Genomic DNA, 27247 nt, shown 5'->3' on the forward strand with positions numbered 1-27247 from the left:
AAAAAACCAAAAGAAGAAAAAAAATTTTTTTTAAAAAAAAAAAAAAAAAAAAAAAAAAAAAAAAAAATTCCCAGAGACCTAAAATTATGGTGGTGATACTAGGGAGGAGGGAAATTTTAAGGAGAATAAAATATTTAACAAGAAAGAAATCTCTGAAGTTTTGATAATGGTTATCCAGAACTTATTTCTATAGGATTAGTACTAACTTACAGTCATTATTTTATCCTTCCCAAATGCTGTCTACCCACACCTAAGCTAAAATAAAACTCAAAAACAAAATGTTAACTCTTTACTAAGCTCCTACAACTATATGTACCAACAGATTCTGTAGGAAAATTATTTCAACTAAAATAAAAAGTCATATTTTGTTATTTAGCCAAAATTATGTTTTTAAACATACATTCAATAACTGTTTAATAGTAACCTTTAGATGTCTAATTGTGTAAAATGATCAATAGCAAACAAAACAAAAAAAAAGGTCTTTGAAAAACTTGGAGATTTATGTGTCTGCCTGTTCCTCCTATGACTCAGCTACACTTTAACTTTGAAGAAAAAATAAAGAAATAAATATATCAAATACTTTAATTTTTATATTAGCTCAGGCTGCCCTAACAAAATACTATAGACTGGGTTTAAACAACAGAAATGTATTTTTTCACAGTTCTAGAGGCTACAAGTTCAAGATCAGGATGCTAGTATGGTCATTTTCTAGAAAGGGCTCTCTTTCTGGTTTATAGACAATCAATGTGTCCTCAAATGAGTGGAGAAAAAGGAAGTTCTGGTCATTCTTCCTCTTCTTATAAGAACACTAATCCCAGAGCCAGCAGATGGCATAATTGTTACATCACTGGACTCCCATGTAGTCAATAGCAGTTTGAGACCTGGACCTGTCAGCTTGAAACTCACTCCAGGCACATGTGCATCTCCAGAGGAGAATGGAGAAGAGAGTGTGGTGTGGCCATCCCCTCTACCATCCCTGATTTCTTGCTTTCTATCTCTCTGTCTCACTCTGTCTCTCCAGTGAGTGCACGCACCCTATAGCAAAAAACTTTCTTAAAAAAAAGAAAGAAAGAAAGAAAGAAAGAAAGAAAGAAAGAAAGAAAGAAAGAAAGAAAGAAAGAAAGAAAGAAAGAAAGAAAGAGAGAGAGAAAAAGAACAGTAATATAATTGGATCAGGGTCCTTCCCCTATGACCTCATTTAACCTTAGCTACTTCATTAAGACTGAGTCCAGGTATGGTCATATTGAGAGTTAGAGCTTCAGTTTATGAATTCTGAAGGGACATCATTCAGTCCATAGCAATACCTTTATTCTGATTGTCATATCTTCAGGCAGTATTTTTATTTAACTCTAAATATTTTTAAAATAAGCATTTACAGAGGGGGCAAATTCTTCATCTCCTCTTTAAAGAACAATTCACTAATAGCTTCATACAACAAAAGTCTGTTTCTTAAAAACTAAGCATGATACAAAGATACGTGTGGGAAGATACACATATTTGCATGTGTGTGTGTATGTGTGTGTGTGTAGAAGCAGGAGAGAGAGAGAAAGAGACATAAAGAGAGATTCAAAGTTCATGTATTCCTGTATCAACTGAAACCTTTAACTAAAGGTTTAAGATTTGAGTCCCAAAATACCCATAAAACATGGCTTCATTGATAGATAGTTAGATAGCTATGATGAAGCCACTAAGATAAGAACTCGATGATCAAAGTAGATATATAAAAGAACCGTATTCAGACTAGACAACGCAAGCTGAAATTAGAGCACTTGGCTTTGTCCTACCTTCTGTGTAAAGCATGCTTATGTTTGAAGATGGGACAAGGAGACTATTTGGGGTCAGAATTTAAAATAGGACTATTTTTTTGTATGTCAGATTAACACATTTGTCTTGGAGTCCTTTCATCCAAAGTACAAATCTAAACAGAAAAATACTTAAATTAAATATTTTGGCCTTTCTTTGGTCTTCCTACCATAGGCTGACTCTATTCAGAAAACATGTATCTTTTCGCTGTGACATCTGAAGTACAATATAGAAATTCATCCTTTGGTGAACTGGGCCTTTCCTTAAGATTTTTATTTTGCATTTAACAAAATAACAGCAAATTTCAGGTATTAGAAGGATCGAAACAACCTCTTCTATTCTGTTGTCCTTAGAACACCATCTTTTATTCATAGCTTCTCTTGTGGTGCTGGGAGGCAGATTCTGTTGCTATAGCAACGCCCTGCATATCCTTGGGGATAGCTTACAGTTTTACTTTTTTTTTGAACAACAAAGAGCCATTGATACTACATGTTGCCAAAGGTTATAAAAGTTGAATTCTAAAATGAAAATATTTCTTCTATAGAAGTGGTACACCATATGCGTCCCACAAATTCAAAGAGATATGTAAGAATATGACCTTTGTGTGAACACTGATGAATCTAGCATAATACTGTTTGGCTTCAATGGATTATTCACAGCAGAAGTAGTTGAAGTGTATGCCTTGTTTTCTGAGATCACTATGGGGGATAAGGGGTTTACTCCCAGTATCTGTAAAGATCCAGGAGCAAAAAAAGAGGAAAAAAAAAAAATCAAAGGTCCCATCACTTACATTTTGTTTGTTACTTTGTAATCACCTTCCCATCACCACCCCCACCAAAATGAACGGCTATATCAAAATCCAATTACACTTTGACAGTAAATAGATCCTCAAAGAGTGGTTGTGACTGAATCCTTGTTCCTTAGAATAGATAGTAAACGCACAAGATGCTCAAGAGCTCTGAAATTTGTATACCTAGCTTCATTTTAACTGGATTCTCTTCATCTGTGGAGGGGGAAAAAAATTCCTTAGCTAGCTGCTTTCTAAAACAGAATTTTTTTTTCTTTTCAAGTGTTCCTTTTAAGATAAGTTAGCTCATCCCCCTCTAGAAATCTAATGGGATGCACTGAGAAACAGATGAGAGTTGGAGGCTCCATAGAACTGTTTCCTGGGAAAACAGCTAAATAAGCTCATACAGGGCCAGGAGATGAGAATCTGGATCTTTCTCAGTAACAGAAGAGAGAGCTACAGGCTGAAAATGCAGAGAAAATATAAACACTGATCCAAATCTCCCCCACTCACTATGGCCTGAGCAAATTCACTGCTGTCATAAGACCATCCCAGTAGACCAAGTGAACCCCATGACTCAAGGCCATTCACTCATTCATAATTACTAGGAACTTGTTATGTTCCAAGCCATTCAGAGGCTTTCCAAAGGCTTACTAAATATCTGATTGTACTCTTGACAAATTCATCTCTAATTCAATATAGGTTCTACAGGTATAATATGGAGAACTCTATCGAAAATAACTTACTCATTGGGGCCAACAGATGGCGTGGTGATTAAGGCACTGGATTCCCACATGGCTAACCAGTTAGAGTCCTGAATCTGGCAGCTAGAAAATCATGCTGGGCACATGTAAGTATGTGTCCAAAATCCTGAGAGGAGAATGGAGGAAAAGGGATTGTAGTGTGGCTATCCCTTTGTGGGGGGAATGATTTCTCACTTTCCTCCTCTCTCTCCCTCTGTCTCTCTCTAGCAAGTGTACTTATCCTATGGCAAAAATGTAAAATTAAATAAACAAATAACTAATTCTGACAGTAAAAATGGCTAGTAGTAACAAGTACATGAATCATGTTTCTAAATACCATTTCCTACCAAGAGGAACCAGAGCTCCTTGGAGAAATGACTGATTCCAGAAATGGTTGGGAAAATACAATGTAATTGTTCTTTGTTAAAGAACAAGGAAGTTCTTTAAAACTGGTAGGGTCATAGCAAAAGGATACCAGAGCTAATTTGAAGGAACTCCCACTGGCCACATCAGGAACAATTTGATCATAAAAATGAATAATGACAGAAATAGGTTATGACATCTTAAAAAAAAGTAAAATGCATGAGTACATAGTGATGCTAAGAAGAAAAATAGGGGAGAATGAGAAGGAAAAGAGAAAGGGGAAAATAAAAGAGGAAAGTTCTAATTTACAGAAAAATATCAGTTATGAAGTGAATTATATTCCAACTAAAATTTATATGTTGAAGCCCTAACCCTCACTGTGACTATATTTGGAGAGGTATGTGAGGTTAAATGAGGGCATAATGGTGGGGTTCTAATCAACAGGACAGATGTCCTTGTAAGAGTGGAAGAGACACAGACTGGTTGTGTTATCTCTCTCTGTCTCTCTTTCTCCATAGACACACAGAGAAGAGGGCATTTGGGGACAAAGTAGAAAGTTGACCACCCCAAAATACAAAGAGAGGCTTTACCAGCCCTTGCCAGACCACCTGATAGCACCTTGATCTTGGCCTTCTAGCCTCTAAAACTATGAGGAAATAAATTTCTGTTGTTAAGCCACCCAGTCTATGGCATTTTGTTATAGCAGCCTGAGCAGATTGATACACCAACTAATAAATATTGACAAAATGACAGAAAATTGCCATTTATAAAACCCCAATGGAAGAGTCATAACCAGATGCTAAAACCTCTGGGTAAAAGACTATTGGTTTTAAAATATCACCACACAAGTTAACATTATAATGAAGAAACTAGGCATGACATCACCATCTTAACCAAGTGATCAACTTAGCATCACCAATAGTAGGGCAACCTGATATGTGACCTTCAGGAATCTCCCTGACAAATCCAGTAAGAAATATACATCACTGGGACCAGCAGATAAAGTAGTGGTTTTAATTGTCGCTGAACTCCCATGTAGCCGACTGCAGTCTGAGTCCCAGACTCAGCAGCTTAAACTCATGCTGGGTGCATGTGCATGCCCAAAATCCCAAGAGGAGAATGAAGGAGAAAGGATTGTGGTGTGGCCATCCCCCCGGGAGAGTGATTTCTCACTTTTTGTTTCTCTGTTTCTCTCTGTCTCTCCAGCGAGTACACACACCCTATAGCAAAAATCTCTCTAAAAAGAAAAGAAAAAAGAAACATATATCACCTATTTGGTAGTCTTGCCAAGAATGTCTAACCTGAACATAATCATGAGAAAACAATCAGACCAATTCCCAAAAAGGAAACATTTTGCAAGACATATGACCTAGATCTTTACACAGAGTTCATGTCATAAACAACCACCTAAAAAAAAAAAAAAAGGACCCCTTTTTTTTTTTTAAGATATTTTTGCTGTTGGGTATGTGTGCTCGCTGGAGAGACAGAGAGAGACAGAGAGACAGAAAGTGAGAAATCACACACCACCCCACCCCCCAGGGGGAAGGGTCACACTGCAATCCCTTCTCCTCAATTCTTCTCTTGAGATTTTGGGCAAGCAAACACTTGTACCTGGTATGAGTTTTAAGCCACCAGGTCCGGGACTCAAACTGCAGTTGACTACATGGGAGTCCAGCAAGGTAATCATTACACCATTTGCTGGTCTCGAGAAGACCCCTACTAAAATAAAAGTCTTTAAAGATTGCAACCACAAAATTAGTAAACCTTGATTGCCTCATGGGACAACAAAAGCAACTAAATAGACATATTGGGTGTAATAGAGAAAAATTTTAAATGGCACCATGTATTAGATGACAAAATAGAATTAATGTTAATTTTCTTAGCTACAAATAGAATAGCAGTTATATAGTTTGTCCTTACATTTAGTCGATGCTGAAGTATCCATGAGTGAACTATCATGATGTCTGCAACTTCTTTTCAAATGGTTCAATAAAATAACAAAAAGCATATATATATACATGTGTAAAAAAAAATGGACAGCAAAATAAAGCAGAGGTAGTAAAACGTTCATAACTGATCAATGTAAATAAAGTATACATAGCATTTAATGTATTATTTTTGGATTTCTCCATGTTTTTATTTTATTTTTTTTAATTTTAAGGTTAAGATACAACTAAGAGAGGGCAGGCAGGTGGTGTGGTGATTGAGGGTGCTGGACTCACATGGCCATCCACGATTCAAGTCCTGGAGCTGGTGGCTTGCTCTCTCTCTCTCCCTCCCTCCCTCCCTCCCTCTCTCCCTCCTTCCCTCTCTCTCCCATCAAATTAAAATAAATAAATAAAATTAAAATAATAAAATAATTATTTTTTTAAAAAGCTACGACTAACAAATGTAAATATATTAAAATGCTTAGAGGGGCCAAATGGTTGTTCAGCAGTAAAACACAACACTCCATGAGACAATCTCACATGGGAAGGTTCCCAGTTCAAGTTCAGTGGCCTCCCTGAGTATGTCGTGCATGACCCAGGGCTGGATTTGGGCTGGGGGTGGATCACAGCTCCAAGATCCTGTTGAGGGTTCTCTCTCTCTCCCTCTCTTTCTCTCTCTCTCTCTCTCTTTCTCTCTCTCTCTCTCTCTTTCTCTCTCTCTCTCCCTCTCTTTCTCTCTCTCTCAAGAAAAAGTAAATAAATTAACTTTAACAAAGTACTTTAAAGGGGCCAGCAGGTGGCATGGTGGTTAAGGCACTGGACCCCGACATGGCAGATGGCAGTTTAAGCCCTGGACTTGGCAGTCTGAAAAATCACTCCAGGCACAATGATATTTCATCTTGTGTTATGTTGGCTCAGTGCTTCTCAACCCTGACTGCGCACGGAATCACTTGGGGAGCTTTTTTAAAAACCTGATACCTGGACTCCCACCCCCAGATCACTTTTATTTAGCTGTTGTTGTAGGACCTGGGCCACAAAACTTTTTAAAAACTCCCAGGGAGATCATAAAAAGTTTGTTTTGTGTTTCTCCTTAGTGCAATGGCATGAACTATTGCTGCCAACTTTCCACCCCCTTTGGAGTAACCTAGAGCACCAGATGTGGGTAGATTTGTATGTTAACATGTCAGCCTCCTCCTGTGAGCAAGTCTTGCCCTCCTCTTTTTGTTGCCAGATGAGGGGTCCTGTGCCCAGGTCCAGAGACTCAAAGCAGGTCCAACCCTTCACCACTCAGGAAAACAGAGAAGCAAAGTTGATGAGACAGGAAAGGAGAATTTATTAATTACAGTGTGGCCACACCAGGAAGACATGTAAAAATGTCTTTGGTTGACCAATGTACAGATGCTTTTATGGGGAAAAGAAGAAGGTGGAGGTTAGTGGAGACATACAGAAAAGCATAGGTCAGGTTCATTTTTAGGTTGGTTTAGCTAAAGGTGGTGTCAAACTTCAAATAGGAGTTGTGGCTCTCTGGGATGGAATGTTCCTCATTGTGTTGAGCTTCAGGTCAACTACTTATGAAGTCTATCTCCTTGGAGTTCCTAAGAGAGATCTCAAACAGAGTATGAAACTGAAGAGAAGGAGAAAAACAAGTTGATTAATGAGATAGAGCCAGTCCAGCTAAAGTAGGCTCCTATTGCATCTCGAGAGAAAGCAGAAGAAAATTTTCAAAAAATTTCTAAGACCGTAGTGTAGATTGTTAATGTAAAATATGACAGATCTGTGCCTCACTTTGTCAACATTCATAATACATACACCCAATGCTGCTCTTTCGTCAGTTGATGATCTACTCTCAGATCCACTCTCTGGGGCCTATGAATATGAATTAAACTGATGATAGACAGAGTAACCACAAATCTAGGTAAGTTTTTACAATAGAACAAGCATCCAAAAAGCAAAAATACTATTTAGTTGATTATCACTGCATTAGTTGACAATTTGGACTTTGGCAATCCAGAAAATATTTTCATTTGTGTCCCAGAAAAACCCAGTCACTCGGTAGACCATTTGAGTGTAAAAGAAATGGAAGTATATGGGAGCGGAAGTCAGAATCTCTGCCCGTAATGAGAATACGAGAACAAGCCTATTTTAGCACATCCATCTGGTCAGCTGCCAATGTTGGCAAACAAGTTTCTGACACAAACGGACCCAGGCGTTGGGTGACTAGACATGCCCCTCCATACATCAACCACGATGGCCTGTGGCTACAGCCTGGTGTCTGACATGTCCATGTACACCTTCCCTGCCCTTGGTTGCACCCTTACAGACCTTGAACTGCTGGGAAAGCACCACGTGTCATTAATAAAGTACAGAGAATGGCATTCACTGTGCATAGTAAGAAACGATTACAGGGCTAGCAGGTGACATGAAGGAAAAAGCAGCAAGATGTCACATGGCCAACCGCACAGTGGGAGTCCCTGTCTGAGCAGCTTGACAAATCAAGTGTGTGTATGTCAGTACCCAGAATCCTGAGAAGGGATTGGGGTGTGGCCATCCCCCTTGGAGGTAATTTCTTACTCCCTGCTTCCCTCGCTCTCTCTCACTCCTTTTGCTCTCTGGCAAGTGCACATGTCCTATAGCAAAAAAAAAAAAAAAAAAAAAGATACAATTATAAAATTAGACTCTTGTTTCCTTAAAGGAACCAAGACTCAACTACTTCCAAAACCTAGCTACCCAGTTCCTTCACTTACTATCCAGGTAACCATGGGCAAAATACTTAACCTCTCAAATCTGAAGTTTCCCTATCTGTCAAACAGGGATATACAGGATTGTTATGAGGATTAAAGGAGAGAATTCATGTCAAGTGTGTAGCAATTTCTCACATGTATATCATAGGTTAAATGGAAACTATTATTATATTATTAATACAGTAATAAATCCAAACCCAGCAGTTTCTTGGGTGGAAAAAAATTAGATATGAAAACCCAAATTAACTCTTCCATTAATTTGTCTACTTAGAAAACTTATGTTTAGAAGGGAGCAGGACTTCAGGAGACACCTCCATGGCTCCTGAGAACTAGTGATTTCAGAGGAATAAGCAAAATGAAGATTTTCCACTGATAATTCAGCCTCCAGCCCCCAAACTCGAGTGGAGAGGCAAGAAGCAGGACTTCAGAAGACATCTTCATGGCTCCTGAGAACTAGTGATCTCAGGGGAATAAGTGAAATGAAGATTTTCCATTGGTAATTCAGCCTTCAGCCCACAAACTCGAGTGGTAGGAAGCCTTTCAAGCCTCCTTTCTCTCTCTGTCTCTGTCTTTGTATCTCTCTACCTCTGTCCCTGTCTTCTCATATTTTTTGTAATTTTTCCTTTCTAAAATTTATTAAGGTAAGGCATTTTCTTGGCTTTCAGCCCTTCTCTTCCCTTTATCTTGTTAATAATCCCCTCTTCCCCTCCCAAACCTGGAGAGGCAAGGGAGCAGGACTTCAGAAGACACATTCATGGCTCCTGAGAAGTAGTGATTTCTAATTTTTGCTTTTTTAAAAAAAAATAATAAATTTTTTTTTAGTTTTTTTCTTCTCCTTTCCTCTGTTTCTTAGTTGTTTTTGTTGCTGTTGTTTCTCTCTCTCTCTCTCTCTCTCTCTCTTTCCTTTTCTGAATGCTCCTGGATGCTCAGATTGAACTTCAAGTATGGGAAGAAACACACCACCCATCAGATGACTAGAAATCACTACAAGGCCACAAGAAATATGGGAAAGCAAGAAAATACCTCTCCTCCAAGGGGAAAGAATAACTCCTCTTCATCCACAGACAGTTCAATAGAAATCATGGAAATGTCTGATAAAGAATTTAGAACATTTATAATAGAGATGCTAACAGAGATGGAAGAGAAGAGAGACAATGAACTGCAGAAGAGAAAGAAGAAAGGAACTGACAAGTTCCAGGAGGTGAGGAAATTCTTGCAAGATCTAAAAGAGGAGTTACACACTTTACAAAAGAATCAAGGGAACTGTTAGAGATGAAGGCTATAATACAGGAAGTCAAAATCTCCCTTGAAAGTATTAAAAGCAGACTAGATCAGACAGAAAGTAGAATCTCAGACGTAGAAGAGAAAATTGCTGGCCTAGAAAAATCCACCACGAAAACTGAGAAAATTGCCCAAAATTTTGAGAATAACATACGAGAAGTACTAGATACCATCAAACGTCCAAACATCCAGATAATTGGCATCCCAGAAGGTGAAGAGACTCAAAAGATCCCAAATAGAATCACCCCAAGAAGATCTTCTCCAAGACACATTATAGCCAGACTGACCAAAACCACAGTCAAAGACAAGATACTAAGATTGGCAAGAGAGAAACAGCAAGTTACCTACAAAGGATATCCCACTAGACTAACAGCAGATCTCTCATCGGAAACAATGTGAGCGAGGAAAGAATGGGAAAATATATTCAAAGTGTTAAGGGAAAAGCAATTTCAACCAAGAATACTGTGCCCAGCAAGATTATCCTTCATATGGGAAGAAAAGACAAGAACATTCTCAGATAAACAAAACCTGAAAGAATTTACCAGCACCAGACCAGATCTCCAAGAAGTTCTCAAGGGAGTGCTTTGCCAGGAAAATTAAATGCAGACACACAGAAATAAGAGTTCAAAAACTAAGAAAATGGCCAATTTAATCATAGAGACAAGTCTAGAGCTGAATATTATATCCCAGAATTCAATCAGGAATATCAAACCACAACACAAGATAGATTAAGTACATGAGACTGAACTGGTGAATTAGCATTCTGTGACTTTTGACTAAAATATTGCTGCTTTTCTTCTAGGCTTTGTTGTCAAGTTTTAAGAGTTTTTGTCCTGTCTTGAGCTATCAATAGGTTCATGTACCTACTTTTTTTTTTTTTTTTTTTTTTTTTTTTTTTTGGAGAGGCCCGTGCGCTCACCAGAAGGAAAGGAAACCTAAATTGCCCTATTTAAAAAAAAAAAAAAAAAAAAAAAAGCGAATAGAATAAGCCTCTTTTCCATGGAAAGGAGTGATGGCGGGTGCTTCTGCAGAGGCAGGATTAAAACACTGATAAAACGACTGAAAGCAAAAACAACAAAACACTCTCTTCAAATCCACATGGAAGACAGGGAGGCAGAGGCCACAGGTAGGAAGATTGACCTTCAGGGCCATCTGACCTGGGCCTGAGTTTAGCGCTGCTACTGCCTCGCTGGCATGATCCTGGGCAAGTTCTATGACCTCTTCATGCCTCAACTTCCTTATCTATGAAAGAGCAATAACTAGCTGACAAGGTGGTGTGAATATTAGTGATTATGTGTGTAAAATATCTACCCAGTGCTTGTGCAGACTATCGGGAGAGATAGAACATTTATTGATTTCCTGTGATGTGCCAGGCCCTGTCTGAGACATGCAAAATCTATGTATTAAAAAAAAAAAGAAAGAAACTCAAAAAGATGGTAATTATCAGTCCCATTTTACAGATAAGAAGCCAAGGCTCAGAGAAGGCAAGTGACAAGTCTGTTGGAAGACAACTGTAGACACCAGAGATAGTGTGAGAAGAGGGTGGGAAAGGGCAGAGGGTCAGACATAGGGGTAAATATATATATATAGGTGTATATATAAATATATATATATGATATCTATCTATAGATAGATATATATGATATATATCTATATATATGATATCTATCTATCTATCTATATATGTATGTATATGAAACTAGAAATGGAATATTATTGATGATAACATGCATGATTAATCCACTATGTAGTATATTCTGGATGAGAAACCACATTTTGTATGGTGTGATGATGCTTAGGTGATGAATGTAAATTAATTAATTAAAAAAAAAGTTTCAGGAGGAAAAAAAACACAAAGACTGTTTTTCTTTAAATTAAAAACAATGCATATTTGATGAACTGCAGTAAGCTATATAGCCCCGGCTAGGTGATACTTTATAGTATGTTCACTCTATTCACTGAGGTTTATGCCTAAAGTCAGACTTGTGTTCATGGATATGTATATATCAGCTGTGCTTGCTATTGGAAATATTTAGATCAATTAAGTTCATTAGCAAATCAATAAAATGGGGGGAAAGGGGATAGAAAGCAACCATGGATACCGGGGACAGTGTGAGAAGAGGGTGAGACATGGTAGAGGGTGAGAGATAGGGAATCAAGGATGGCAAAAATAAAGCAAAATATACATGAAATAAGAAATGGAAAATTACTTGTTGATGATAACATGTATGTTGATGTGCTTGATTGAGCCAATATACAGTGTATTCTGGATGGGAAATCTCATTTTGTATGTTGTAATGATGTACAGTGAATGAATGTAAATAAATAAATTTTAATAAAAAAACATACAAAGTTGTAAATATAAAGTTATGCATCAGAATTGTTGCTAAAAGTGAAAATTCAGAAATAATTTAAATACCATCAATAAAGAATTTGTTAAATAAAAAACGAAAACATATTTATAGATGAAATTTAAACAGATAATAATCTATTGGTTTTTTTGCATCTTTGTTGTGGCAGTATCTTAACACAATATTTAGATATTTAAAGTCATTGTCCCTTAAAAGAGAACTCAACTATTCATTATTTTAGAAAAAACAATGTCAAATTTTATAGATTCCCATTTCTTCTAATGCTATCCCATGCCCTCCAAAAACGATAACCAAAATGATGTTAGTATCTCCAAGTGAATACATTATCACTCATTGCCAAGACATGAGTAACAGTTACTCATTAAATTGCTAACACTAAGCATTTTAAACTAAATTTTTTACTAGCAAGAATGATTCAAGAGAAACAAAAAACATTTTTGGCAGACAATATGGAAGAACAATACACTAAAAGCTGAAATTGAGGTGAAAGAGCAGTACCACGGGCCTGATCGGAGCAAAAGAAGAGAAATTTTTTTGATTAGTCAGTGTAAGGGAAGAAAACACTTTTTTCTACTCTCTCAGATCCACTCTTTGGGGCCTATGAATATGAATTAAATTGACAAAAGACAGAGTAACAAAGAAAAGACATACAATCTTCTCTGCTTTTCTTTTTTTTTTTTTTTTTTTTTAAGTTTTTACCATAGGGCAAGTATGCTCACTGAGAGAGACAGAGAGCACTAAAGTATAAATCAACCCCCCAGGAGTGATGACCACACCACAATCCCTTCTCCTCCATTCTATTGGGGTTGGGGTTACAAATGCACACATGCTGGGCATGATTTTCAAGTCGCTGGGTCTGGGATTCAAACCATTGTCAGCCATGTGGGAACTCAGCACCTTAACCACCACCTGCTGGTCCCACTATAGATATTTTATATGTATGAAGCTTTATAGAAAATAAACGAAGGGCGTGGTGGTGCCCGCCCTATAGAATATAAGTGAAAACCCAAAAAAGCAGTTAGTCAGAGTCTCACCCACGCTAACAAAAGGCAATACATTATGGAGGAGTGAGTAAAAAGGAAGGGGCTCCTGGAGATGGTAAGTTGTAGGAAAGTAACTAGAAAAAGTATGGTAGAAAAGGGTTGTTTAGAGGTTTGCTATGTAGACTCATCTCAGTGTCCTCTCTGAGTTCTGGGGTGGGAGAGAACACTTTTTATTTCTCTTTTCCTTTTTATTTTTTGCTATGGGGCATGTGCGCTTGCCAGAAAGAGACAGACAGACAGAGAGAAAGTGAGAAAGTACACCCCAGCGGAAACAGTCACGCAGTAATACCCTCTCCACCTCTCCCTCCTAATGTGATTTTGGGCATGCGGGCACATGCACCAGTGTGTTTCTCGAGCCACAGGGTTCAGGACTCACACCGTGCATTCAGCCTAGTGGAATCCAGCCACCTTAACCACCGTGCTACTGAAGGACACTTCTACAAATGGAAATTTCTGTCACCTTTATAAAGGGAAATTTATTCCCTGATTTTAGGTAGGAAGAGAGAGGACAGAGAGCTTTTCCTATACCTCCTCAGTCTCAGTCTCCCTCAACTTAAAATAATCCTTACGCCAAAGGGGTATATTTTCAGATAGCATACATTTTTATTTTTTAATATTTTTTGAGAGGGTTTTGCTATAGGGCGCGTGTGCTTGCCAGAAAGACAGAGAGAGACAGAAAGACAGAAAGTGAGAAATCATCCCCCTTGGGGGCGTGGCCACGCCACAATCCCTTCTCCTCCATTCTCCTCTTGGGATCTTGGGCACGCACACACATGTGCTGGCATGAGTTTAAGCCGCCAGGTCCGGGACTCGAACAGCAGTTGACTACATGGGAGTCCAGCGACATAGCCATTACATCAACTGCTGGTCCCCAGATGGCATATTCTTAATCACTTCACTAAAAAGCAACTGAGGGGCCCGACAGTTGGCATGGTAGTTGGGATATTGGACTCCCACAGAGCCGACCGTGGTTTGAGTCCAGGACTCAGCAGCTTGCTTTCTCACTTTCCCCTCCTCTCAATCTCTCTCTGCCTCTTTGGTCAAATTAAAAAATAAATAGTAATAACAAATAAAATAAAATAAGGAAATAATTTTTAAAAAAAAAAAAGAAATTGAGGATTCAAGTTGAAGGGTTTCCAGAAGATGGTCATTCTGAATAATATACACAGATAAAATTGTTTTACCTGCACTTTTTTTTTCAAAGAGGTTTGTGCTACAGGTGCATGTGCTCACCGGAGAGACAGAAACAGAGAGACAGAAAGTGAGGAATCACCTCCTATGGGAAATGGCCATACCACAATCCCTTCTCCTTTGTTCTCCTCTCAGGATTTTGGCCACACATGCACATGCACCCAGCATGAGTTTTAAGCCATCATGTCCAGGACTCGAACCACGGTCAACTATGTGGGAGTCCAGTGATATAACCATTGGACCATCTGCTGGTCCCAACCTGCACACTTTGAGGTAGCCTAAAGGAGAAATATTGGAAGTGTACCAGACAAAAGCCAGCCCCATGGCCTGGTGAAGAGATATAGCTGGGTAGCCAGCTCCCACATGGCTGACGGCACAGATTAAGTCTTGACCCTGGCGGCTTGAAAACAATGCTGGGCATACACGCATGCATGCCCAAATCCCAACAGCATGGAGAAAGGAAGAAGGAATTGCAGCATGACCATGCCCTGTTGGGTGGTGCTTTCTCCCTCTCCCTTTCCCTCTCTCTCTCTTTCTCTCTCTGGCAGCACATGTGCCCCCTGACAATTAAAAATAAGTATACTAGACAATATATAACAAAAGAAAGAGGTCTTATGAAAATGAAAAAAGGGAGAGGATTTAAGAAATGTTAAAAAAGGGAAAGCCAGGTTATTCAAAGGCTTGTTTTAGAGAAGGTCAAGTTTTCATGTAGTTTATGTCTTATACTAGAGCTTTAAAAAGTTGTGGAAAATACTTAATGGAAGTATATTAAAGATATGTATGTAGCATGTAAATCCACTTTTCATTTATCAAATTCAACATGTAGAACTTCTAAATTGAAGGATTCTAGCCCTTAACAAAGACTCATCACTATTCTAATAAAACAATTCTCATAACGAAATTGTGTTCCTTTTTAAAAAGAATTATTTATTTAATTTTGTTTATTATTATTTTTAAATTTTGCTATCGGGCTTGTGTACTCACCAGAAAGAGAGGAAAAGTGAGAAAGCAAGCCACCAGGTCCAGGATTCAAACTGCAGTCAGCCATGTGGGAGTCAGCACTTCAACCACCACACTCCCTGCTGGCCCTGAGTGTTCCTCTTAAGCCCAAGTATTAGATAGGCTACTGGCGACCTACTAAACCTCCACAGGCTTCAATCACATGAAGGATAGAACAGAAGAGCTAATTTAATGGACCTTGAAGTCTTCTCCCGTGTGAAATTCCGTTTCAGTGTAAATGCATATCACTCTATTAAGATGTGCCTCTTCCTTTACCGTCAGCCACATTTTAAAACTGAATCTCTTCTTCATAAAAATAGTTACGATATTATTAATGGGATAAAATCACTTTCTTCTCTGCTCCTTTTATAGAAGAACAAGATAACAGGGTCCCCAAATCTTATCAAAGCAAATTCTAATTACTTAAAAATAGTAGGTTGTCAGAAAAGTCATTTTTTGCATCAAAAAACATAGAAAAAAAGAAAAACCATGTCTTTTCTAACAACCCAATATATTAGTGGACCAAGTCATGGCATGGTAGTTAAGGTGACTGGATTCCATGTGTATGACCCTAATCCAGAGATTTAAGAAATATGCCAGGCACATGAGTGCGTGTGCCCGAAATCTGGAAAATAAAGAGAGATGGAGAATGGATTGTGGTGTGACCACTCCTTACAGGAGGATGCTTTCAGACTTTCTCTGTTTTTCTCCATCTCTTCCTGTCTTTGTCTGGTACATACGCACCTCCTGGCAAAATTGAATTTCATACACACAATCACATACACATATACACACACACACACACACCAGAAGACTGTAAAATGTTTAACCAAGTTTTAGTAAATAAAATTGATTTTAAATGAATTAATAATATAGTTATTAAAACACCATTTTGAAAAATTACAGAATGCTTTGCAATTTTCATGTGCGTTGAGTATTAGCTCTCTAGAGATTTGTGTAACTCACATATTTAAGTGCTAAGGGACCTAGTATTTCTCCCACAGAAGTGACAGTGTGTGGGGGGGATTAATCAGAAGTAAGCATGTTATTATTGACTGTGTTCATAGATCCAAAGTGATTTCTTCACCTATTCCAGTTATTTTTCTTTATCTTTTTGCAACATTTCAGACCTATGCTTTTTAATCCTATATTTTAACATAAAAATGTTTGAAATCATGCTACTACATTAAAGTCATGATCCTAAATATGCAAAAGTTCTGGTTCCCAAAGCACGTTTTCTAGTTCCTAAGAGTTTGAAAATAACTCAAAATACCAGCAGTATGGGAAATGTTGCCCATGACCACCTTTCACTTTAAGGATGCCTTTTCCAGGTCCATTTTGTGACCCTTTCTTTTCATTCTAGTTATTTGAGGCTTTTTCTAAGTACTTCCAAATAGGAAATTACCACGAAGATAAGTGGAAAGAAAAAACATTTTTAAAATAACTTCACACACCACCTGCAATTCTGGTAAACGCCGCGCTCTCAGAGTGTGCGGTCATTTCGAGATTCCGTCAAATCAGTCAGCTGCCCCCCCACGGGGATCAGTGCTCCCTTTTCAACTCAGTAATCAAACAGCTTTGACTGGTCCATGTCTGCTTTTGTCCACTTCTGACCTACGTGTTCCTGGGAGGGACATCTTTGTCTCACTTTTCTTTGGTCACTGAGTTCATGTACCTCAATAGGCTAAGTCTTGCAGTCCATTAACGAGAATTCTCAGCTCAGCCCCAGGCCACCCAGAAACCCGGGTGGCATGTTCTCGCTGAATGGCTTCACTGGTGGCCCATTCAAATGTGCTAATGTCAGAAAAAACGGGTTGAATGGGGCGCCAATGTACACCATTGCCGAGGCAAAGTGACTGCGGCTTCCAACAAAGCTCCCCCCGCGGTGACGTTAAGCAGAGTTAGCAATGGTGCAGAGGCTGAGCAAGGACCCATGCTCCGATCATGCCATCAGCAGGTGGCGCAGACGCAGCCACTTCAGGATGAAATCATAGTGCAAAGTTCACAGGCGACTCAGCCCTCCATTCTCCAACCTCCAGTGTAGCTAGACCTCTTCCTGGTTCTGGGACAGGAGCCTTAGATTTGAGTTGCAGAAGACACCATGGTGGGAGAGTAGTGGGCGTGTTCGTTTCCAGTTTTTCTTAGGTTTACAGCTCCAGTTGAGAAGCTTCCCTAAAGCCCTTTTATGTCCTCACGGACATCTAGAAGCAGTGCATCACCTTGAAAGCGCTAAAAGGGGATTTTAGCTCAGCAAGGAATATTTTCATCATGCAAGACAAATGTCATATTACAGACCCGTGTTGCTAATTCTCCTAAGAAAACATCTTAAATTGCAACTAAATTAGGAAGGTTTAATGATCGAACCAATTCTGCAATCCCTTTTTGCCTAATCAGGGCAAATGAAAGGGAAAAGAAGTCTAAGCAGCTCCCAATTTTTCCTTTTAAATAGATTTTAGGAAAGAAATATAAAAGGAACCAACAAATCAGAATTTCCATAATTTTTCTTTATTTTTTTAGATAAAGTTTCACTTTGTCATCATCCTCCTGTCCAAGCCTCCCAGGTAGTTGGGACTTCAGGTGAGCACCATCACATCCAGCTTTTAGGTGACCTGGAAATCAAACCCAGGTCTTCCATGTGGCATTAACCTGCTGAGTTGCAGCATCCCCCACTTTCACTCCCAGGCCCTTTTATAATTACTTTTAAATTCACTTTCAGAAACTTAGGTTTCTGAATTATTCACAAATATGCAGTATTTGCACACATCAACATGGAAGATGAGCTCAGAATTACAGTCCCTTTCTCACTCAGACTTGACACCAAGATAAAGCAGTATCAGCTTCCCAAATTGTTAATCCTTCAATATTGGTGACAGTCTGCAGAGCTGGTCACATTCAAGACAACATTAATTTTTTTAGAAGGCCCAGGATTTTGCTTGGCTACTCACTGCAAGTCAGCATATACAAAAACTACTTTAGTTCTTTAGCTCCCTCCTTGCCCACTACTGAATGAAAAATTACAACCACAAAAAAAGTGTAAGATATCTCAGTCCCTCAACTAATTTTTAGACACTATAATTTCATTGAAAGGTGAAGTCCGAAGCACACGGTCCATTCCCCTGACACACACGCACACGCGCACACACACAAACACAAGAATTCAACCACATGGAAATGATTTTCAAATGTTCCATAGTCCAGAGTACTAAAATTAGAAAACCTAAAGAGTAGGCTCTAAGAGCTAGTTTTTATACAATTTAAAGAGGGATGATTTGGAGGTCAGCAATTGATGTGGTGGTTAAGGTGCTGGATTCTATGTGGCCAACTGTGCTTCGAGTCCTGGACCCTGTGACTTGAAAATAATGTCAGGTGTGTGTGTGTGTGCCCAAAATCCCAGGAAGAGAATGGAGGAAAAAGGATTGCAGGGTAGCCATCCCCCCATGTGGTAATTTCTCACTTTCTCTCCCCTGTCTCTCTCTGTTTCTCTCCAGCGAGCACACACATTCCATGGAAAAAAAAAAAAAACTTAATTAAAAAAAAAAAAAGAAAAAAAATTATTTTAACAGGAGGAACTTTCTGGGACCCACATTATCTTTATGGTACCTGCATAGAGGCCTTCTTGGCACTGTATTTTATTTTATTTATTATAATCATCATTATTATTATTATTATTTTAATTTGACCATAGAGAGACAGAAAGAGAGAGAGGGAAAGCGAGAAAGCAAGTTGCCAGGTCCTGGAATTGAACTGCAGTTGGCCGTGTGGGAGTCCAGCACTTTAACCACCACATCACCTGCCGACCTTGGCACTTTATTGTTAATAACTGGTCACCAAGCAATTGACTGGTGCTGAGCAACTGTCCTAGAAGAACCCTCTTTTAGGACTTCAGCTCCAGGATGACTCCCACAAAATCCTTTGCTCACATATGTTAAAGGCTTATAGTAAATAAGTTTCAAGGTCAGCAGTTTACAGGCCCAAGAGGGAAGATGATAGCTGGCCCAGTCCCAGAGCCCCTAACTAGTCCTAAGAATCTTCCTTCTGTTCCCTTTGCAGGCATATTAAAGGTTTCTCCACTGTCTCTAGCCTCCTGACTCTAGTAAAGTTTTTTCTTCTTTTTTCCTCAGGTCAGCTTGATTTTAAAGTAGATAAAGGTCTTCCAAATTACTATGGCTTTTATATAATGTCAAATTCAATTTTTTCATCTGCTTTTTCAAATGGACACAGATTATTTTAATACTCTGAAAAGGAGTTATTTTAAAAAATAATGAAGTTAGGGAGCCAGCAGGTGATGTGGTGGATAAGGCTCTGGACTCCCACATGGTTGACCTCAGTCCAAGTCCCATGACCTGGTATCTTTACTTTCTCACTTTCTGTCTCGCTCTGTCTCTCTCTCTCTCTCTCTTTCTCTGGTCTTAAAATGTCTCCTATAGCAAATTAAATAATAATAATAAATTTTTAAAATAAAAATAAAGTTAATCCTCATTCTTCTATTTCACAGAAATAGAATTTTGCCCTCGGTCCCTAAAAAAAAAAAAAAACTTAAATATTTACATGACATGTTAGTAGGAGAAACAGCTGGCTAATCTTTAAAAACCAAAATCTAAATTAGTCAGCCAAGAAAAAATGTTTTTCTTTTATTCTCTTTCCATAATTCCCCTGCTTAATAATCATACTTCACCAAAAGTTATTTAAGATGTAAACTTACCTTCTTAAAGTCCATGGCTTCTTTTGAGAACTGATGTCTATAGAGCCTTCACTCTTCTATGGGGTAGCGTTCGAGAGTATTTAAGTCTTGATCCAGAAATGGCAACCCTGTGATGCCCTAGCTTAACCATTTGGGTTCCTTTGACATATGAGAGGACTTCAAAAGTTCATGAAAAAAATAGAATAAAAATGCAAGTTTATTTTGGTGCAAAATTTGAAATCCATGAAATTTTCTCATAATATGCATTTTTCATGAACTTTTAAAAAGACTTGTATTGCTATAGGGGAGAAGACCTTGTCCTATGTTCATGTCTGGAGCCCCTAAAAGACAAATTACCAAGAGAAAAGCATAAAAATGTATTTAACATAAGTTTCACATGGTATGGGAGCCATAATTAAGGAAGTGAAAACCCAAAAACACTGATAAAACTGTGTATATTTTATGCAAGGCTTAATGAAGGATTATCATAATTAAGTACGATTAGATTAAAACATATGATCTAATGACAATAAACTGGGGGGAGGGATATAGTAGATGAAGCAAGCCCTGTTTGTCAGATTCTTCTGGGTGACCCCATGCCTTCAGAAATAAAGGTGCTCTTTTCTTCTGGGTATAGGAAGGATATCTCTCAAATGAAGGTCTTATGAGCTGCCACAGGGAGGAAAAGCAGAGGCAAGGCATAAATAACCTTCCTGCTTGTGCTGTTTTCGCAGATGCCAAGGTGCCATATTTTGGATTAGCGCTCCCTGAACCCCATCATTGTCAAATAGAGAAAGTTAACAAACAGTCCTTTTAAAAAATAAATGTAAATCAAAACTTGATTGGGTTAGTATCTAGTTACCTGGCTTTCATTATCTCTCTTATCTTTATTTCTTTATGCAGATCAGTTTAGGACATCAGACACTTAAATGGCATTTTTTAAAATAAGGCCCCTGGAGTTTCCTTTCTTTACTGGCTCTAAGGAAGCTCCACAAAACGCCCAGAAAGAATGAGCCAATCCCCAGCTGCCCTTTCGTTTACAATTCCTTCCCTCCTCCCTGTGGTCTCCTTTCCAGCTCTTCCTCCCCCAGCCACCCAAACTTCGCTTTTGAAAGCATCCTTGACTTCAGAGAAGTTAGACGATGCCACGATGTCTCTTCTTTCTCCAAGGCAGGCTAATAGAGATAATGGACCCTGTGGAAGAAAGGAAGGGAAAGAAAGAGAGGGATTCCTTTGGATACTTAAGAGAATCGTTGACAAGGCTCACCAGACTCAGGCTAACAAATAAAAGAATGAAAAGCAGTTGAGGTCGTTCTTCTAGATCCTTTATGCAATCAAGTGAAGTAAAGCATGCTGGTTTGGGGGAGTGTTGAGGTGTTTTCTTTTTTTTTTCTTTTTCTTGAGAGGAAAGTAATTTTTTAACTCCTTCTTAGGCCACTTATTGAAGACTCTAAATGAATTTTTCAGTTAACTGAAACAATGACTTGAGACTACACCCAGGAATAGTCATTAGCATTTTATTCACTGGACAGAAATGGAACAATTAATGAATTTTACTGAAGAGAGAAAACATCAATATTAATCATTTTGTAATAGTGATAAAAAAAAAACAAGCATTTAAACGCTACTGTGGAAAGAATCAGAAGGAATTTAGCAGAAACTCCTTTTTTTCATCAGCCTACATTTTTTCACTGGAGAGAGATAAAGGAAACAGTTACTCTCCTGATTTCCCTAATTTCAGGGGGGAAAAAAATACTTTTCAAGGTTTTCTGGCATTTTAGATCCTTAAAGCCTGGTCTTTTCTGTACATGAACTAGATATCATAATGAAGGGTCTCTAGGATGGGAATATATCTGCCACCCCTTCTCCTCAGAGCAAAATCTGCTTCCATTAACCTTAATACTGAAACTCCATATCTCTTGTTCTTATTGAATCCTAACTATTAAAAATTCACTCAAATCTACCAATTCCTTTCTAAAGAATAACTGAATTGTAAGGAAGGAACAGCACAACATTCCAAATAAGAATTAGTCATTAAAGTGGCTCCTTTATGGCTTCCTGATGGCTACAGTAGTACAAAGCTGTTGACGACATTGGTGAAGGCTACATTACCATTCTTTACATGTACAGTCCGATTCAGCAGACAGAATGATATTTATCCCAAAGTACAAAAATACAACAAATCCTATCAAAGGCATTAATATACAAAACAAATATTCCTCTCTGTATTTTGTCATTATTACAAATAAATGTTTTTAATATGAAAATAAATTGCATTTTTTAATCTCCTGATGCTAGAGTAGAATTAGTTTGACATTATAGACTCTATTCCTAAGGAACAAATCCCTTCATTGAAAGAAAATCTTGCTCCAAATCTCCCACACCCAGCTGATACTTGAAGAGATCTAGCCTAGAAAGATGCAAATAAGATAATTTAGTTCAATGCAACTAATTCTAGATGTCCTCATGGATTGATCTAAAACAGAGCAGCAACAGTCCATAGATATTCCTTTTTTGAGAATTATTTAATTTCATTCATAATTATTATTTTTTAATTTGCTATAGGGCATGTGTGCTCACCAGAGAAAGACAGGAAGAGAGAAGGAAAGTGAGAAAGCAAGCTGCCGGTCCTGGGACTTGAACTTCGGTGGACCACATGGGAGTCCAGTGCCTCAACCACCATGCTACCTGCTGGCCCCAATGATCTATTTCTTTCTTTCTTTTTTTTTTTTTTTTTAGAGAGATTTTTGCTATAGGGTGCATGCACTCACTGGAGAGACAGAGAGACAGAAAATAAGAAATCATCCCCCCAGGGAGATGGCCATGACACAGTCCCTTCTCCATTCTCCATTCAGGTTTTTGGGCATGCACACACACACTCCCAGAGTGAGTTTTAAGCCACCCAGTCCAGGACTTGAACCGCAGTCAGCTATGTGGGAGTCCAGCGACATAACCAATACGCCATCTGCTGGTCCCAATGATCTATTTCTTTATAAAATAATTTTTCCCCTCCTTCCCTTAAGCTTCCAAACAAGCACCCATCTTTGTTTTCTTCTCCAATGAATGAACATTTACATTGTAGAATCACTTTTTACCACAATACACATAGGACATAATTTTTAAAAACAAGTGTCAGGCAAAGCAATTTATTGTACACAGATTTTAATTGCTTTTAAGAAAAAAAAAAAAAAGCCATTATGCCAAGATCCCTAGCAAACCTACCACCTAGTGACATCCTGCATACTATTTGTCTACACCTCCAGAGCTTGCCATAAGCTGCAGATGCCATCTTCCTGGACTGCCTTTGAAGCTGTAATGGTTTTGCACTTCAAAGAAGTACCAAGACAATAGTAGGGATAAAGAGAGTGGTTCTATTCCCCAATTCAGAAAATGTTAGACATATTTTATGAACCTCAATGGCTTTCTGTTTCATGGTCAAAATCGTCCTTCAGCAAAGGATTAAAACTAGCTATAATGCAATTGATTATATTCATTAATACGGTCTATTAGTTAAAGATGTTGACTTAAAATAATTAGCAATGAAGTTTCTATACCAGCTGGTTAGTGTACCCCTTATAATAGATGTGCAAAAATAAACAGCAGGGCCCTTAACAAGGTTATTTCAAATCTATTATCACCTCCCTTTCTTCTAGCATGCTTAGAAGACTGTTTACCGTCATCAAATGTCTCTGTTCTCTTGAAGTTATTGGAAAGAGTTGCATAGCTCCTGAGTTGACTCAGGAGCCAACATTTCTAAATAAGATTCGTATATTTAAAAACCAATAGCCGTAACTTCACTGCTCCTTACAAATTTCTACATAAAAGGGCCTAATAAAGTTTTCAGTCTTTTAACAGCTTAAAAAGTAAGCAGTGACTGGCACCCAAACCTAAAAGAAAACCAAGCAGGTCTAATGAAAATCATGCAGAGGGTCCATCAGACGTTAAGTAAATACTTTGCTTCTGTTTTCTAGTCTCTTTTTGTTTGGTTACCATGGTGAACTGTTTTTGTGGGGGTAATTTGGAATGTATAAGAGTTTGCAGCAATTAGTTGCTTGTGTCCTATTGGCTAGTATGATAGAGAACAGTAAAACTAAAAAGAAATAAAAGAGAAGGAAAGGCATTGCTGAAAGTGGACAAAGCTAACATGCACATTGGGAATCAAAGACAAATTTTGTAAGCCTAGCTATTGTTCAGAACTATTTTCAAAGTCGCACTTAATAAAAACTTTCACATCTTCTGGTCTGAGATTACTTTCTACATCCTCTGACCTGTGACTTCTCACCTTCCTGACCTGCAAAACTACTCCTTAGCTGTATGGCACTTCATTTTACTTTTATCATTTTCTTTTTAACTTTTTTTTTTTTTTTTGCTACAGGCATGCTCACTGGAGACAGACAGAGACACAGAGAAAGAAAGTGAGAAATCATACACTGGACGGATGGCCATACCACAATCCCTTCTCCATTCTTCTTTTGGGATTTTGAGCACACACTCACACACACCCAGTGTGTTTTTCAAGCCACCAAGTCTGAGACTCGAACCACAGTCAGCCATATGGGATCTGGTTTCCTTAACCTCCTCTCCATCTGCTGGCCCTACTTTTGTAATATCTAATTGTTTGATAGATATGTCTTTATGAGACTGCAAGTCTTTCAGGGAGGGACCACATCTACTCTTGAGAGAGTGGGGTAAAATTTTGAAAAATCCTGTGGAAGTGGACTTAGATGCAACTGACTGTGATCCATCTGAAACCATCAACTGTGTAACATTTAGATAAGTTCCTTTAACCTCACAGAGCCTTAGTTTTCATACTATGAGATTCATGCCAATTTTAAAATGTTACAATTAGATTATTCTATGCTGTCTAAACTGTGTGTGTTTCCTGCTTCTATTCTGAATTAAGTTTATTTGACTCAGTATTTTATAAAATTCTGCCTTGGGCAGCCCTAAATATATAGAAGATTTTCTTCCGCTCCAGTACCCAAAAGACATTATCACTTTGATACGGACCCTCAGATGACAAATTTTATATTTATGGTTGCACAAGGTGATGGTAGCCTACTTCTAGGATTAAAAGGGGAAGCAAGTTAGATGTCTATAGTTACCCTTACAAAGAAAAACAGCAGCATCAGTACGTGCTCAAAGGCTCGCTTAGCCTTTAGTACCACCGGACTCATGAGAAAGCAAAGCAGCATTACTGTAGTGTCTTACCTAGATCCTGAGATTCAGAATTACAGGGAAATTGTTTACTTAAAATATCCTCACTGCTTTTCCCTTAAACAATATCTATTAAAGTTTAGGCCTATCACTGGATATTTCAAATGGGTTCAAATCTCAGCTCGATTGTTTACAATCCAAAGATTATCTAAATTCTCCTCCACTCACTGTGATCACTCCAGAAGCTTTAAACCCTTGTTCAGGCTGCTCAAGGAGGTTATCCATACAGGCTATTTCAACACCTCAGTGGCAAGAAACTCACCATACTCCGAAGCCATTCCTCCCATGTTCAGCAGTTCTAATTGTCAGATAACTCTTCCTGATATCAAAACTGAAGCCCGGTTACCAGGTATTCTACACACTGATCCAAAGCTAAAACTGTTCTCATGGCATTGTTTAGAATTCTTTCCTCCTGGATACACATCAGTTTTCCAAGTCCTTCTTAAAGAGGCCCCCAGAACTAAACACAACCCTCTACTCTGGCTGATCACTGCAGTGTCACTTCCATAGTTAATTCAACAAGCATGATCATGTTACTATTTAAGGTTTTATGCCAGAGATTCAGATTTCAGAGAGACAATGGTCTACAGGAGGAACCAGGAATGTTAGCAAACATTGGGTCATCTGAAAAGTCATGATGCCTTGGGAACCAGCAGTTAGTGTAATGGCTATGTCGCTGGACTCCCACGTAGTCGACCACGGTTCGCGTCCCGGACCCGGTGGCTTAGAACTCATGCCGGGCGCATGTCTGCACATGTGCCCAAGATCCCGAGAGGAGAATGGAGGAGAAGGGATTGCGGCGTGATTTCTCGCTGTCTCTATGTCTCTGTCTGTCTGGCGAGTGCATGCGCCCTAGAGCAAAAAAAAACCTCTCCCAAAAAAAAAAAGTCATGATGCCTTTTTGCATAGAAAAACATAGAAAAATACATCGTGACTTTTCCAACAACCCAGTATGTTCAGCAAAAGGCCAGGGGCTAAGGTTCCAGCAGTGTTCCAGAGAGAGTGTTTTCATTTCACCCTGGGGCTTAGAGAAAGGCTAGCCAAAGTTTCATAGAGAAAGTGCTACCGGGTTGTCCAAAGAGAAAGAGCATTCTGGGCAGAAGCAATAATATAAATGCTCTGACATACACTTCGGCATGACAAATTTGGGGAATTTCAAAGTTTATCTCTGGGCCGGCCTGTGGTATGGTGGTTAAGTCAGCGGGCTCCCACATGGCCCACTGCATGGTTTGACCTGGCAGCTTGAAAAGCACACTGTGCATGCAAAATTACATGTGTATGCATTCCCAAAATCCTGAAAGGAGGAAAAAATGAAGGAGAAAGGATTGTGGTGTGACCATTCTCCTTGAGGGGAGGGTGCTTTCACTGTCTCTGTCCCTCTCCAGTGAACTGAACACACATGCCCTCTGGCAAAAAAAAAAAAAAAAAGTTCATTTATGGGACCAGTAAGTGTCGTTGTGGTTAAGGCGCTAGACTCCCACATGACCATCCAACTTTGAAGTCCCAAGACCTGGTGGCTTGTTTTCTCATTTCCTCTCTCTGTGTGTCTCTTTAAGGTGAGCATGTGTGCCCTATAATAAAATTTTAAAAGATAACAATTATAATAAATGAAATTAAATAAATAATTCTTTAAAAAAAAAGAAAAAGAAAAAGTTCATTTATTATGACCAAAATGCTAGGCATGAGGTACTACCAGACAAGAGTTGAGGTTAGAAAAGCAGGCCAGAGCCATGCAATGGAGTTACAGTGCATTTCCTATGCTCAGGCATCTGACTGCTTTGCCCTGTAGTCTGATGGTCTCCAAACTGGGATGCGCATACCGCACAGGGTCCATGAGATGATCCACTGAAAACATGAGAACTTCTATTTGATTTTATTTTCATTCAAGTAATTGGGAAAATACTAAGCTTCGACAATATTTTATTTGAATCGACACTGCTACCTCGATAGATCTGGATGTCAAACTGTCACCTGTCATGTACAATAAGGAAATGGGAATTTCACAATGTGGAGAATTAGCCAGTTGTCCATCATTTTTGAAATAATGTGTTATATTTTGCAGTATCCAGTAAAATATACTTAAAGATTACATTGTCCA

At 38.6% G+C, this 27247-nt stretch overlaps 1 pseudogene; it reads left to right on the forward strand.

Annotated features, from left to right (window-relative positions):
* LOC102485596 (protein transport protein Sec61 subunit alpha-like) overlaps positions 1 to 27247 on the forward strand; it is a 61201-nt pseudogene that overhangs the window by 9616 nt on the left and 24338 nt on the right.

This window comes from Tupaia chinensis, unplaced genomic scaffold (assembly GCF_000334495.1).
Source record: "Tupaia chinensis unplaced genomic scaffold, TupChi_1.0 Scaffold000350_1, whole genome shotgun sequence".
Classification (NCBI taxonomy): Eukaryota; Metazoa; Chordata; class Mammalia; order Scandentia; family Tupaiidae; genus Tupaia; species Tupaia belangeri.